The sequence below is a fragment of the Anabrus simplex genome, chromosome 1 (genome assembly GCF_040414725.1).
Source record: "Anabrus simplex isolate iqAnaSimp1 chromosome 1, ASM4041472v1, whole genome shotgun sequence".
Classification (NCBI taxonomy): Eukaryota; Metazoa; Arthropoda; class Insecta; order Orthoptera; family Tettigoniidae; genus Anabrus; species Anabrus simplex.
This window is the reverse complement of record NC_090265.1, coordinates 986,599,103-986,613,234: the sequence shown is the minus strand read 5'-3', so window position 1 is coordinate 986,613,234 and position 14,132 is coordinate 986,599,103. Positions and strand designations below refer to the sequence as shown.

Here is a 14,132-nt window from a genome sequence, read left to right as displayed (position 1 = left end):
CATAGGGAACCTCAAATATTTGTCCCGAATGAGTAAATTTATAATACCAATATAGTTGGTCTATTATTGGACATTATAAATTTTCCAGCTAACTCATTCCTGGTTGCCTAGCGTTTCGCCTCAGTGTGCTAAATTGGGCTCATCAGTTGGCAAATAGCACAACCACTAATACGCATGGCTAGTGCATACCGCGGAGGCTACTGTGTAGGCTACTTGGAGCCACTGGCAGAGCTAATGCTCTATGAGAGACTTTGTCCCATTTTCAAAAATTGATGCCTGCCTGGCCATCAGATGATATAGACAATGATTCCCATAGGGAACCTCAAATACAAACTTCTGTTTTTGTACTTTTCTCCTTCTTCATTGTTGTCCCAGTTCCCTCCTTGTTGCTGAATGTCGTTTTTCACCCTGTCTGTATATCACATTCTTGGCCTCCCTCTTAGACTTGAATATTGTAACTGCAGATCATACATTTTTCTGGCTATATGATCAGGATCCATCCTTCGCATGTGATCATACCATTTGAGTCTACACAGAGTTATGTTATCCTGCATTCTGCCAACCTGAGCCACATCCCTGATGTTCTCATTACGAATTTTATCTCGTCTTGTTTTGCCAATCATCGCTTGGACAAATCTCATTTCAGCTCTCTGAATCCTTGCTTCATCCTTTTTCCTCATGGTCCAGATCTCACTCCCATATGTCAAAATTGGCATGTAGTAAATTAGATAAATTGCTCGCTTGCATTTCAATGGTACTTTTGGGTTCCATATTAGGTCTCGGACAACTCTATGGAATGTTCCTCCAGCTTGAATCCTCCTGGTAATTTCCTCTTCAATTGAGCCTGTTGCTGATATCATACTTCCTAGTTATTTGAATTTGTTGGACATCTTGAGTTGTTTACCCTCTATTTCGATGTAACCTTCAGGTTGACCCTTTCTCTGCATAACCAACACTTCACTTTTTTTTCCTGACTTCAGAGAAAGGATATGTACATGAAAGAAAACAAGCAATCATTACAATGTTTACAAAAATGGTTTACCACCACACAAGTCTTAAAACTGCCTAGGCGTTCGTAAATTAATGAAGACAATACCATAGTATCAGCAAAAGTACAAGCATCCATCTTACATACATCTTCATTTTAGATGGCTATGCCTTTCACCATTCAGTCTGCAATCTTTCGTGGCTTCATTTAGTTCTAAACCTCTTGCCTTTAAATAACTGAAAACTCAGTCTAACCATCATTGTCTTCATCTCCTCTACTTCTCTTATCCTCCATGACCAAGTCCATTATTCTCCTAGGAATCATCCTCATCCATTCTTCTTACATGACCCCAAAACCAAAGCTGGGTTATACATTGACTTCATTTCTAACTTAGTCTTTATTTCCTCATTCTGAATACCCTCCTGTCATTGGAGCCATCTGTTTTTACATATAGTTGTCCTAGACATTCCCTTGCTGTTTCTACCATTGCATAATTGCATGCCACCCATCCTCTTTCTATATCTTGAACATGTTGGCTGTCTAACCCTGTAACTTTTCACTGATCTTATCCATATAATATACTTCTTATTTCCTTGTTCTGGAGATTTTCTACCGTTATCCGCCTGCAGTTCGACTTCACTTTCGTTATGCTAGGTAAAATTCTGAGAAGTAGGGTACTAACCTAACTTAACCTTACTTACGCATAGTCCCAGTGATTGAAAATGACTCCCTCTTATGGATTATGGGATAATCGGTGGATTTTACAGTCCTAGGCTTCTAAGCACAAGGAGGGCCCAACTAAGATTATGTCCGAGATGCTCACTCCTGTTTCACAGCAACTGGTATCCTGATTCTCAGGACCACTTGCTAGGCCGCTCAACCTTTGCCCATGGTTCACAAACTAGGATGTGACTACAAGAACCCACACCATGAACCGTACAAGATATACAGACAATATTTACAACCATAATCGTCACCACTATGGCAAACTAACAAAAGTGACAAACTAGGGAATCTGTAGTTGTGAAGTTTTGGTCTAGATTTTATTATTTATATAAAGTCTACCCTCTGACAAAGTCTCACATTTGGAACTTGTTTTGTATGGCTAACACAAAAAACAAAACATTTAAAAATTGATTTGACATGAGTAATCATAACTTCATTCAGCTCTCCTAATTTTTTTGACAGTTTCCAGATTTATTAGTTTGCTAGAGTGGGGACAATATAAGTCTTAAATTACCTAATGACCTAATCAACAAAAGACAATCAGTACACAATAGTATATATGCAGATAATGCTTACAACCACACAAGTCTTAAAACTAAATTACCTAGGCCTACATATGACAAAGCAAATCCAATCGACCAATGAAGACAATATCGTGGTTTGAGCGAAAAGGATAAGCAATCATACAATACAAAAAACATTTACAAATTCACAAGTCTTAAAACTACCTAGGCCTACATACAACTAACTTGATAATACATTCTAGAAAAAGGAAAAATGGTTTACATATAGAATGATTACTGGAATTTGAATTTCTTTATCTTTTTGTGATGCCTTGATAAAAATTTTACAATCTTTTACATTCTTGTAAATGAAGAGCAAATTAGTGTCCTGCCCAATTACATTTTCAAGACAATGCTTCTTGCAAAAGTAGTACAAAAATAGTAGTCTGGCCTGAAGAAGACAGCTTTGAAACTGTTTTTTAATGTTCCTGTATGACCATATTTGTCCAAAAAGACACGCATGTCTTATCTGTACCAGTTTTAAAGTTTATTACTTTCCAGGTCCCTCTTTCAGAATGTTGATCCAAAACTCAATGTGTAGACTGGTCATTCTGATTACAACTGTTCAAGGAATCCAGAAGTTTATCAATTTTTTCTAATAATAATAATAATAATAATAATAATAATGTTATTGGCTTTAGGTCCCACTAACTACTTTAACAGTTTTCGGAAATACCAAGGTGCCGGAATTTAGTCCCGCAGGAGTTCTTTTACATGCCAGTAAATCTACCGACATGAGGCTGACGTATTTGAGCACCTTCAAATACCACTGGACTGAGCCAGAATCAAACCTACCAAATTGGGGTCGCCGTCTGAGCCATTCAGTCTGGCAACTTTTCTTTTTTTCCCTACAAATTCTGCTGTGTTCATAACGTTTTGAGGGCAGCACTTGAGCAGCTACATGTTTCAATCACGGCTGCTACAGTATGGCTTAACTGTGCATCAGCAACTTCAACTTTTTTTTTAAACATAGGTAGCTGTTCTGGAAGTTGAAAAGTTGTTTTCTAAGTTTGGATGAAGGCTCAAATTTTACCTACTTGCAATCATCAAGCTGAATTTTATTTTAAATTGAAGCATTTCGGATATTTTTCAAAAGATGGTGAACATCAAATATGACAGCAATAGGCTCACTATTTACGAGAATGAATGGATTTTTGGTGTATCTAAATTAGATTGGCAAAGATTTCTCAATGCTTTCTGATTTGTCGAGCCTTGATCACAAACCGTGCAAACAACTTTCAACCCAAGTTGCTGTAATTTATTTATAATGAACACAATCAGCTGTTTAAAGGATATGCTACTTGCTGAATTTGTGGTGAAATAATAAGCTATTATTTGCTTCCAATTTCTGTGAATACCTCTTATAATGAAAACTAATGCATGATTTGCTAGAGTAGGTGACCTTCCCAAATGACCAAGATCTTCATACCCGCATAAATTGTTTACCTATTAGCCTCATAATATAACCCTTCTCTAGTGACATTTCATCAAATAGGAGAGCAAAGTATTTGTCATTCTCAGACATTTTAGAAACCTTAACTTTAGGCACTTCAACTATGAATGGGTTAAGACCAGTGTCAAAAGGTATTCGACATAGGAAAGACTTCCAAAGCCTGTCAGGGAGAAGATACAAGTGAGTAGCCAGATATCGATGTAAGCGAGGCCCACATTTATAAATTGAAAGTGCCATAACCTTATCCTCAACCTTCCACCGCAAAGGTATAGCATTCCTATGAATTATGTACATTCTTGATATTTTTAGGTGTCAAATCAGATTATTTTTACATCTGACCCTAAAACACCACACTTTCTTTGTCGTCTCTGTTATGGGTGAAGACAAAAAATTATACTCATCTTCATCCATGTCAGATTGTGTACTTTCTCCAACTTCAATCTCTTCAACATTAGGTTAACAATAAAAGATCTGCATTACAAATTACAAATCCTGTTTGTGAAATGGTTGAAATTTCATTTACGCTTATATTCTCTGCAATATTATTACTTGACGCAGGCGTCACTAAATCACAGGAATTACAAGGGACAAGTTCCATAACAGAGACAAAAATAAAGTGTGGTGTTTTAGGGTTTGATATAAAAAAATTGATTTGACACCTAGAAAATCAAGAATTCATAGGTATTGGGAACAACATCATATTGGTGTCTAGTGTGGTTAACAAAGTCCTTCTCAAGGGAATGATCTTCTTAAGCTTAAAAACTGGTACAATTTACACATTGCTCCCATGACACACATGCTTCCACTCCTTCAAGTATCTTCTTTCTGCTTCCTTAAGAAATTTATAAAAATGCTTATTCTTGATGTTGAGGTTGGCAGTCATATCAGCATAATAGACACTTGTACCAGTACATGCTGGAAACTTGCAAGAGTATTTTAACCTCAGGGTGTTACCTCTCTGAAATAAAGAACATGACATTTGAAAACAAAGTTTCAAAACTGAAAACAAAAGAAATGGAAGGAATGAAAAATGATAATTTCATACTCTGTTTACAAGTATATTTCCATAACTTATCATCACTGTGCTTAGCATCTTTTGGCAGAATATAAAATCTCACAAAGTTTATGTTCTCCATGTAGCTTGCAAAAAACTTACAAAACTACAGAACTCAAATATTTGGACATTAAGTGTATCCAAAAAGCTTAACAGGCTCCTTCTTCCTTGCAACTTCTTCACATAATTATATAGTACAAAACCATATTGAACTAATTCACCATTTTTCGTTTTATGACTGAGGCATATACCATGATGCCAAGCCAGCCAATCAAGACGTGATTCTTCCCATTGTAGCGCTTCCAAGTGGCATTGAAGTAGGCCCATTGTTATTTTCTTGTATCTCACCTTCACCCCTGTGGTTGATACTCCCTCTTGCAGCGTCAAAGATGAGCATGCTTCTAAAGTAAAAAGTGATATAGGAATAGCAATTGTGAAAGTGGGGGGGAAAAAAATTGTGACAAAATTGCCGTAAATAGACTTAGGCCTCTCAATATCAGGGAGTATTAAAATCATTGTGCAGATTATGAGTTACATGTAGACAATGAAACAAAAAAAGTTCTTTGTTAGACAAAATCTGTATCAGTCTGCTGGTCCTTTCACTAAAGGTACTAAACAGAATAATCAATCCTTTTTTCACAAAGATAAGTATTTCAAGAAGTTCACATTGATAAGGCAAAATAATTAGAGGGAAGGGGTACAAGATTGGAAATGGTTAACCAGAAGTATAGCGCGACATGCAACTAGTTACACATATTTGACCGCATGGGGTGATTTTAATTCATGGCATAAGAGAAACACATTGGATTCAGAACTAAGGAAAAGTGAGAACACATGGAAACAGGTCCTTCAGCATATTGTGAATGTGGCATTCAATAATCTAGCTTTTTGGGGACATAGGGAAGAAACTGGAAAATCAAACAACAGAAACTTTTTAACAGTCATCGTACTACTCGCCAAGTACGATCTTGTGTTATGTGATCTCACAAATAAGCTAACATATACTCCAAAGTGCCTAAGGCCTTCAATTCAGAATGAGTTAATAAGTGTTTTATCCCATGCAGTTGAAAAATAAATTACTAATGACATTAAAGCTGCCTGTTTCTTTTCTATTATGCAGGGCATAACAAAAAAATATCAATTAACTTAGATATTTAGGTATGTTACCATTTTACATAATGTAACTGGTAAGCCTTGTGATGTGAAGATGTAGAACTATTTAGGTTTTTGCAAAGTACAAGATCATTAGTAATAGAGAAGGAAATACTCAGTGCAATAGATGGAAAGTGACTCTCATACTGGGTGAGTTGGCCATGCGGTTAGGGGCGTGCAGCTGTGAGCTTGAATCCGGGAGATAGTGGGTTCAAATCCCACTGTCGGCAGCCCTGAAGATGGTTTTCCGTGGTGACACGCCCTCTCACACACATGTGATATCAAAATGGTGTCCGACTAGTGACACCATGGGTAAGCGTATCACAACAAGGAAGCAACAAAATCAATGCCACCAAAAACCACAGAATAAATGTGGAAGAGTGAATATTGAACACAAGGGACCCATTTCCCAAGGAACTAAAAGGGGTGGGATCAACAAGGGAACCAGAACAAGCATCTACAAGAAAAAAATTTGTACACCGTTTTCAAATAAAACCTACTATAATTAATTCAATAAATTATACAAAACTTTACATCTTTAGCAGGAAATAAATTTGTGAAATAAAAGCAATTTTATCAGTAATAAGAAAATGAAATTAGAAATTTAAGCAAATAAAACAATTAAATCACCTTTTGGTTAAATATAGAGCCTTTAAATTAAAATAATAATTTTATGAATCCTAAGGTGAGGTTTTTAATTTCTCTTAATTTAAATAAATAAATAAATAATTTAGATAAATGGTACAAAATTTAAGAAAATATAATTTTTTTAATAATGAAATACTAACTCTAGCGACTTAACTAAGAAAGGAGCTCCTTGAATAAACCTAAAATGTACCATATAACATGCTATCTACACTTAAAATAAATAAATTATCTAAGGACCATTCTTAATGGAGGGTTCACTACACCAAACGCGTAACAGAAGAAGATAAACACAAAACGTGCCGCACGAAAAGAATCACCAAGACATATCTGACGAAAAATATCGGTCACATAGCATACCCCAGAAATGGAACCATATAGCATAGTAAAATTAAACACCACCAATATTAAAATACAAACAGAAAGAAACAAGAAGTCATCGTTCATATGCCATACACTTCAAGAGAGAACCGGTCAGGTAGTACCAAAATGTTAGTAATCACATACTCAAATACACACTCATAAGAGAGCAACAACAATTGAGATCCGTATACAATGCCATCCAGAAGCAGACTCCACACGCAATAAGATAATAATAATAACTAGGGGGCGGATTTCTATGACCAGTCATATTTTTTCCCTTAACATTATATCTTATAGTCTTGTATTTTCAACACGTTTCCAAGCATGATAATCAAAATTAAACAGGTTTTATTGGGCATATAAATGCATATTTTGGCTTTCTTAAGTTTTATGGCATATTTTCAACAAAATATCATTATAATGGCATATTTTGGTAATTTTCATTTTAATTTCGTATTATAAAAATCAGAATAAGCTCTAGAAATTATTTTTCGGGATAGACTGGAATATACTATTGAAGAACCATGTATGGAATGTTTCTAACAGGTAGGAGCTATTGTTTGCTAGCTGGGTCAATTCCTGGAAAGTGGGCTATTGTTTATGCGGAAGCAGAGGTAATTCTGCAGTTATTTGTCGTTGTTCTTATCTCTCCCCTTCCCCTTCCCTCTTCCACCTTCAACACACTGAATGACCTTGGTCATTAGGGAGCTTCAGTCATTCAGTTCCTTTCAATATGCCTAAAATGAAAGTCTCAATTTGTGGAAAGTTGCGAAGTTTTGTTCGCGAGTTCGGTGAAAACATATTCAGAACGGATGGAGTGAAATTATTCTGTAAATTGTGTGAGGTAAAAGTTACTGCCGAAAAACGCTTCTCTATGCAACAACACTGTAATACTGTAAAACATAAGAATTGTGTAACTAGATATTCTGCACTCGAAAATAGGCAACGTCTGCTATTCGAAACCCCGACATCAAGTTCACAGTGTTCACAATTTTCACAAGATCTCTGCAAGATGATGGTTCCGTCTAATATCCCTTTAAAGAGACTTAACAGCCGAAGCTTCAGACAGTTTCTTGAAAAATATACAAAGCATTCTGTTCCCGACGAATCTACTCTCAGGAAGGACTATCTGACCCCTTGTTACGAAGAGATATTGGATATAATAAGGCGTGGCGTGGGAGACAGTAAGATATGGGTTTCAGTAGATGAGACCACAGATGTGGATGGAAGATATGTAGCAAATGTGATCGTTGGCACGCTGAAGGAAGACCGGCCTGGAGATACGTTCCTCCTGACATGTGAAGTGCTAGACAAGACAAACCATCCCACCATTGCAGTTCTCTTCGACAATTCAATGAATCTGTTGTGGCCAAACGGGGCAAAGAGAGAGCACATTTTTCTACTTGTAACTGACGCTGCTCCGTATATGGTGAAGGCAGCCAAGGGACTTAAAATGCTATACCCGAAAATGATACATGTGACATGTCTTGCACATGCCTTGCATAGGGCAGCTGAAGAAGTTAGAAGTAGCTACCCTGAAGTTGATAAATTAATATCGAACTGTAAGAAAGTGTTTGTCAAAGCTCCACTTCGCGTACAGAAATTTCAAGAAGAAGCACCTTCACTACCCCTACCTCCCAAGCCAGTTATAACGCGATGGGGGACTTGGCTTGATGCCTCAGTGTACTATTGCAACAACCTAGATGTCGTGGAGAAGATCGTGAAGACTTTTGATCCTGCAGAATCGTCCTCCATAAAAATCACTCAAGATTTATTTTCAAGCACTCCATTAAAAGCGGACCTGGCTTACATAAAGTCCGATTTTAATTCTTTATCTGGAGCAATCACACAATTGGAAGTTTCAGATGCAGAACTAAGCGATGCACTGGATGTTGTAAAGTGCATTGAACAGGAATTAAAGCTTGCGAAAGGAACAATAGCATCTAGGGTGTGTAGAAAATTAGAAAATGTACTGGAAAAAAATAGTGGACTTGTGTACCTGCGTGGAATAAGTGACATTCTTTGTGGAAACCCTTCATCTGCAGATTTCCAGAAATTTTCTCCAAGTGATTTAACTCTATTCTAGTACGCTCCTGTTACATCATGTGATGTCGAAAGAAGTTTTTCTCGCTACAAGACCTTACTCAGCGACAACAGAAGAGGATTCTCATTCAACAATCTTAAGATGCATGTGGTCATAAACTGCAACAATTCTGATAATGGAGAATAGATCAGGTATGAAAGTTTCATTCAAATAACATATGTGTTGTGTATAAATTAAAACTGATTGAATATTGAACAGTAAAATTGACTGTAGTGTTTATGTCTTCCACAGAGTCCGTCCTTGCCTAGGAGTATGCAGTGTAATCTTAACGAGTTCATGAAATATTCATTATTTTAGTTGATTTTGGGTTAGAGATTTCGAAGAATTAAACATTTTCTAAACTGTAAATTAATTGCAGCCTGTAGCAATCGTATTAAAAGTGCTTCTATGTAACATAGATGCTATTCATTAAGTCATATTTTGAATTTTATAGGTCATATTTTTATGTTTTTTAGGTCATAAGTGCATACATATTTCATACATTTTTAGGTCATATAAATCCGCCCCCTAATAATAACAATACAACAGTTACATAACGACCAGGAAAAGATAAGGGCAGATAATCAACAATGGCAAACCAGACACGGTTCGAGGAGATAAGGCTACTCAATAATGCAAGAATGACGGCACAACATAATTAAAGCCCCCATTAACAATGTCCTTTCATTCTACAGAAACACTACACGTAAAATGAATAATACCAAACTTCACTGTCACCAAATAGCCCAATATATAACTATCTACCTTAAATTACTTTTAATAATAATTATTATTATTTTGGAAAATTAGTGTCAACAGAGATTGCTTGGTGCACAATTCAAAATGTACAGTTAGAGAGGAGAAATGAACCCGAATAAAAATAATGAAAATAAATAGAACAAGATGTCACAATAAAATTTAACGTAAAACACCAGCAAAATTTACAAGTACGGGCAGCAATAAATCAAATGAAAACACCAGCATGAAGGAAACGTCACGAGAAGCACACACACAAATTTACCAGAAATAAAATAAATAATATGAAAAATAAAATGGGAAAAGACCAAAACACACCAAGAGAACAACGGACATCACAATGCACATACGACGGCTCCAAATACAAGTCCCATGACGAAAATGAATGCACACATAAAATTACACCTTGCAAAAAAAAAAAAAAAAAGTACACCAAAACCGAGGTACACACAAAATTTAGAAACAACAAATCAACAAATAAATAAGATGCAGTGCTTACATAAATGAAGAACACTAAATTACCAAATAATCCATAATGAACAGTGCACCAAGCAACCACCCGTCACACAACAAAATTAATTCTACATTAAACACCACATCCTTTTCATCAAATTAAAATATAACTACATATTTATATTCAAAACTAATCCCTGAAAGGGACGCACCACACCACCTTTATCCGATTCCTTTAGCAACGATATTCATTTTACAATATATATTAGGCATTACAAAGCGTCTTACTCCAGTAAGTTCAAATAGCAGACAAGCAGACAGTCGTTTGCGGAGCGCTCAGCACAAAGAGAATGAGTCAGGCACTATCTGTCTAACAGCGTTCACACTCACCATAAGTTCCACTGCGCACGCATAGATGGCGTTAACGTACAAACTTCAGGCAGTTGAATACACTGTTATCAACATAGAAGTATAAAATGTGCCGTGCATATGGTCCAACAACACATACGAAAGGTCCAAATATATTATACAGATATCCGAAGATGTACACCGTCAGATTTCAAGTTTATTTATTAATTATATCGTCTCAGTGGTTTCCCATTTTCACACTAGGAAAATGCTGGGGCTGTGCCTTAATTAAGGCCACGGATGCTTCCTTCCAACTCCTAGCCCTTTCCTATCCCATCATTGCCATAAGACCTATCTGTGTCGGTGTGACACAAAGCCACTAGCAGAAAAGGGACTCTTATAAACTTATTCTGGAACCAGCATTAGACACAGCATTGAACATCAAGAAGTTGCAAGTTTGGAAACCACCTAGAGTCATCAAGATTTGGTTTGACACTGAATGTTACAAACTTAGACAAGAGATCCTGGACCTCCTCCACAAGGTGCAACAAGCAAATGGCAACTGCACCCTGCCAAATTTTGCACTGAAGAGGAATTTTTACAGAAAGCTGTTACAGTGAAAGAAAGCAAAATTCTTTGAAGATCTGGCTCAAACACAAGCTTGAGATGCTCTCATTCATTGCACTCAAGAAACAAAAATATGTTTCACTCCAGAACTCTCGATACATTGATGGAAAAAATGCAAAATCTCAAAATTGCTCTTCTGCTTCAAAGTAGTAGTACCACCCCACCAGACCCAATAGAACAGGAGGAAGTCAAAGATGCTATTCTGGCTAACAAGGACAAAAAAGCGGCTGGGTGATGGGGCTTTCAATGAAAACTTGAAAGACGTGTGACATACTGCTTGATAAATGGACCACCCTGTTCAACAAATGCTATGCGACAGGAGAATTTCCAGATGGATGGAGACAATCTGCCATAAAGATACTATACAAAGACAAATTAACATCTACTAGTTCTTAGCAAAAATACTGGAGTCAAACTGAGAAGAATCCACCCTTCTCAGTATCAGAATGGTGTAGTATATTTTTAAAATAAATACACTTCTATTCTAAGTTAAAAGCACTCTCTGAATTTGACTTTAGTATTATGTCAATACAGATGTTAAAATGAAGTTCATTACATGCAAAAATACTGGAGTACAGACTTGTCGCAGCAGCTGGAAGAATGATCCCTGAACAGTAGTTCGAATTCATGAACAGAAGAGGAACCTTAAACGCAGTAAAAAACAAACTCATTGACAATATTCAGGAAAAAGTAGATACCCAAAAGGAAAATTCTATGCAATCTTCATAGTTTTCAGGAAGGCCTTCTCAGCAGAGAAATGCTTCTTCTGAAAGTAGTGAACATGATAGGAAAAGATAACCCAATGACTACAGTGTTAACAGCATCCTCACTTACAACCGAGTGACAGTACATGATGGCAAGACATCTTCAGCAACTGTAACACAATGTAAAGGAGTTCTGCAAGGTGATCCCTAAGCGCCATCATGTTCAACATTGCCTTGGCAGACATCACAGAGATCACCCACGACACCTCCATTACAGTTGTAATATGCTGATGATATGGTTATAGGGTCAAACGACAGGGAGGAATTACAAAATTACAAAATGTAATGGATAACCTTAAGGACTATGACACCAAAACCATCATCATTTTCATTTTTCCTCAACCAGCTCCTGCCAGGTCAGGGTGTTGATGGCATTTCTCCACCATTGCCTCTCCTTCCACCACTCCTCTTCAGTAACTGTATTCCAGTCCAGTCTTCTTTTTTCCTATACTGTTATCGACACAGTCCATCTGTCTTGCTCTGTCAATCAATCAATCAATCAATCAATCAATCAATCAATCAATCAATCACTACTGATCTGCATTTAGGGCAGTCACCCAGGTGGAAGATTCCCTCTCTGTTGTTTTCCTAGCCTTTTCTGTAATGATTTCAAAGAAATTGGAAATTTATTGAACATCTTCCTTGGTAAGTTATTCCAATCCCTAACTCCCCTCCCTATAAATGAATATTTGTCCCAATTTGACCTCTTGAATTCCAACTTTATCTTCATATTGTGATCTTTCCTACTTTTAAAGATGCCACTCAAACTTATTTGTCTACTAATGTCATTCCACACCATCTCTCCGCTGACAGCTCGGAACATACCACTTAGTCGAGCAGCTCATCTTCTTTCTTTCAGTTCTTCCTATCCCAAACTTTGCAACATTTTTGTAACTTCAATACTTGTTTTGGTATCCTTCCCTTCTCCATCCTCACATCACGTCCAAATCATCTCAATTTATTCTTCTCCATCACATCACTCAGTTTTCTATCCCTATCTCTTTCTGGCCTCAGCATTTCTTACTCTGGAACTTCATCTCACTGGCCTGAATTTTACTCTCATTCCCTTCTGTCAATGTCCAATAGGGTTGGGCAGACCGGAACATTCACTTGTTCCGCAACATTAGGAACTTGAGGCGGAGTGTTTCGGTACAGAGTGCCGAGACACGGGACACAGGACACAGGACTGTAACTGCGTCCTAGAGCGAACTTCGAGAGGCAACAGGAAATGCTCCGCTTCAGCTGGATGTGCCTGAACCGAACGTGCTGTGCCAAGGCCGCACTAGATAGATTAGTTGGCCTTGGCTGTGTCTGCCTGTCGATACCGGCTGTGTGCTGCCCTGTGTTGGAGTGTCAACATTTTTTCATCCAGTTATATCTTTAATTCCAAAGCGATGACCTGTATTTTTCTTGGGCTTAAAAGTTTCCTTAAAGTCCAAATTAATTTTTAACATCAATCCCCGAGAAAGTGTTCAGGGAAATTTTCGAGATATTGAAGAAAGTAAATGGAAGTTGAGAGGGAAGGAATTCGAAGTGCAGAGAGCATAAGGCGAAGCAGCTAAAGCAGTGCAGCGCAGAGCAGATTTTTGTAATCCACACAAATCATTGCACCATCGCAAGTTGACAGACAGGGCAGGACAGAGCAGAGCAGGCCAGTTCTGCACGTGCTTCCGCCTACCACGCGATGTCTTCGAAACACGCACGTGTCACGCAGTTAGTTAAGAAATGGAGAAAATTACCACAGCCATTCAGTCTCACCCTGTTTTGTAGGTACTATGTGAATCTTGTGGACTGCAATGCAGTATGTGCGTATATATGTATGTATGTATGTACGTATGTATGTATGTTCGTGAGAAAATGGCTGAACAGAATTTAATGAAAATCGGTATGTAAATTTGGGGAATAAGGCACTACAGTATAGGCTATAAATCATTTTATTCACGCTGCGTAACAAGGTAGTTTAGAGAAAGGCCAAAATGTAATCCACCAAGCAAGTGGCCGTGCGGTTAGGGTCCGCATCTGTGAGCTTGCATTCGGGAGATAGTGGGTTCGAACCCCACTGTCGGCAGCCCTGAAGATGGTTTTCCGTGGTTTCCTATTTTCACACTAGGCAAATGCTGGGGCTGTACCTTAATTAAGGCCACGCCCGCTACCTTC

General features: G+C 37.5%; 1 protein-coding gene across 1 annotated transcript in view; it reads left to right on the top strand.

Moving 5' to 3' along the window:
* Positions 1-14,132, top strand: part of LOC136875419 (heat shock protein 83) — a 77,914-nt gene that overhangs the window by 35,836 nt on the left and 27,946 nt on the right. The gene's annotated exons all lie outside the window — the stretch shown is intronic.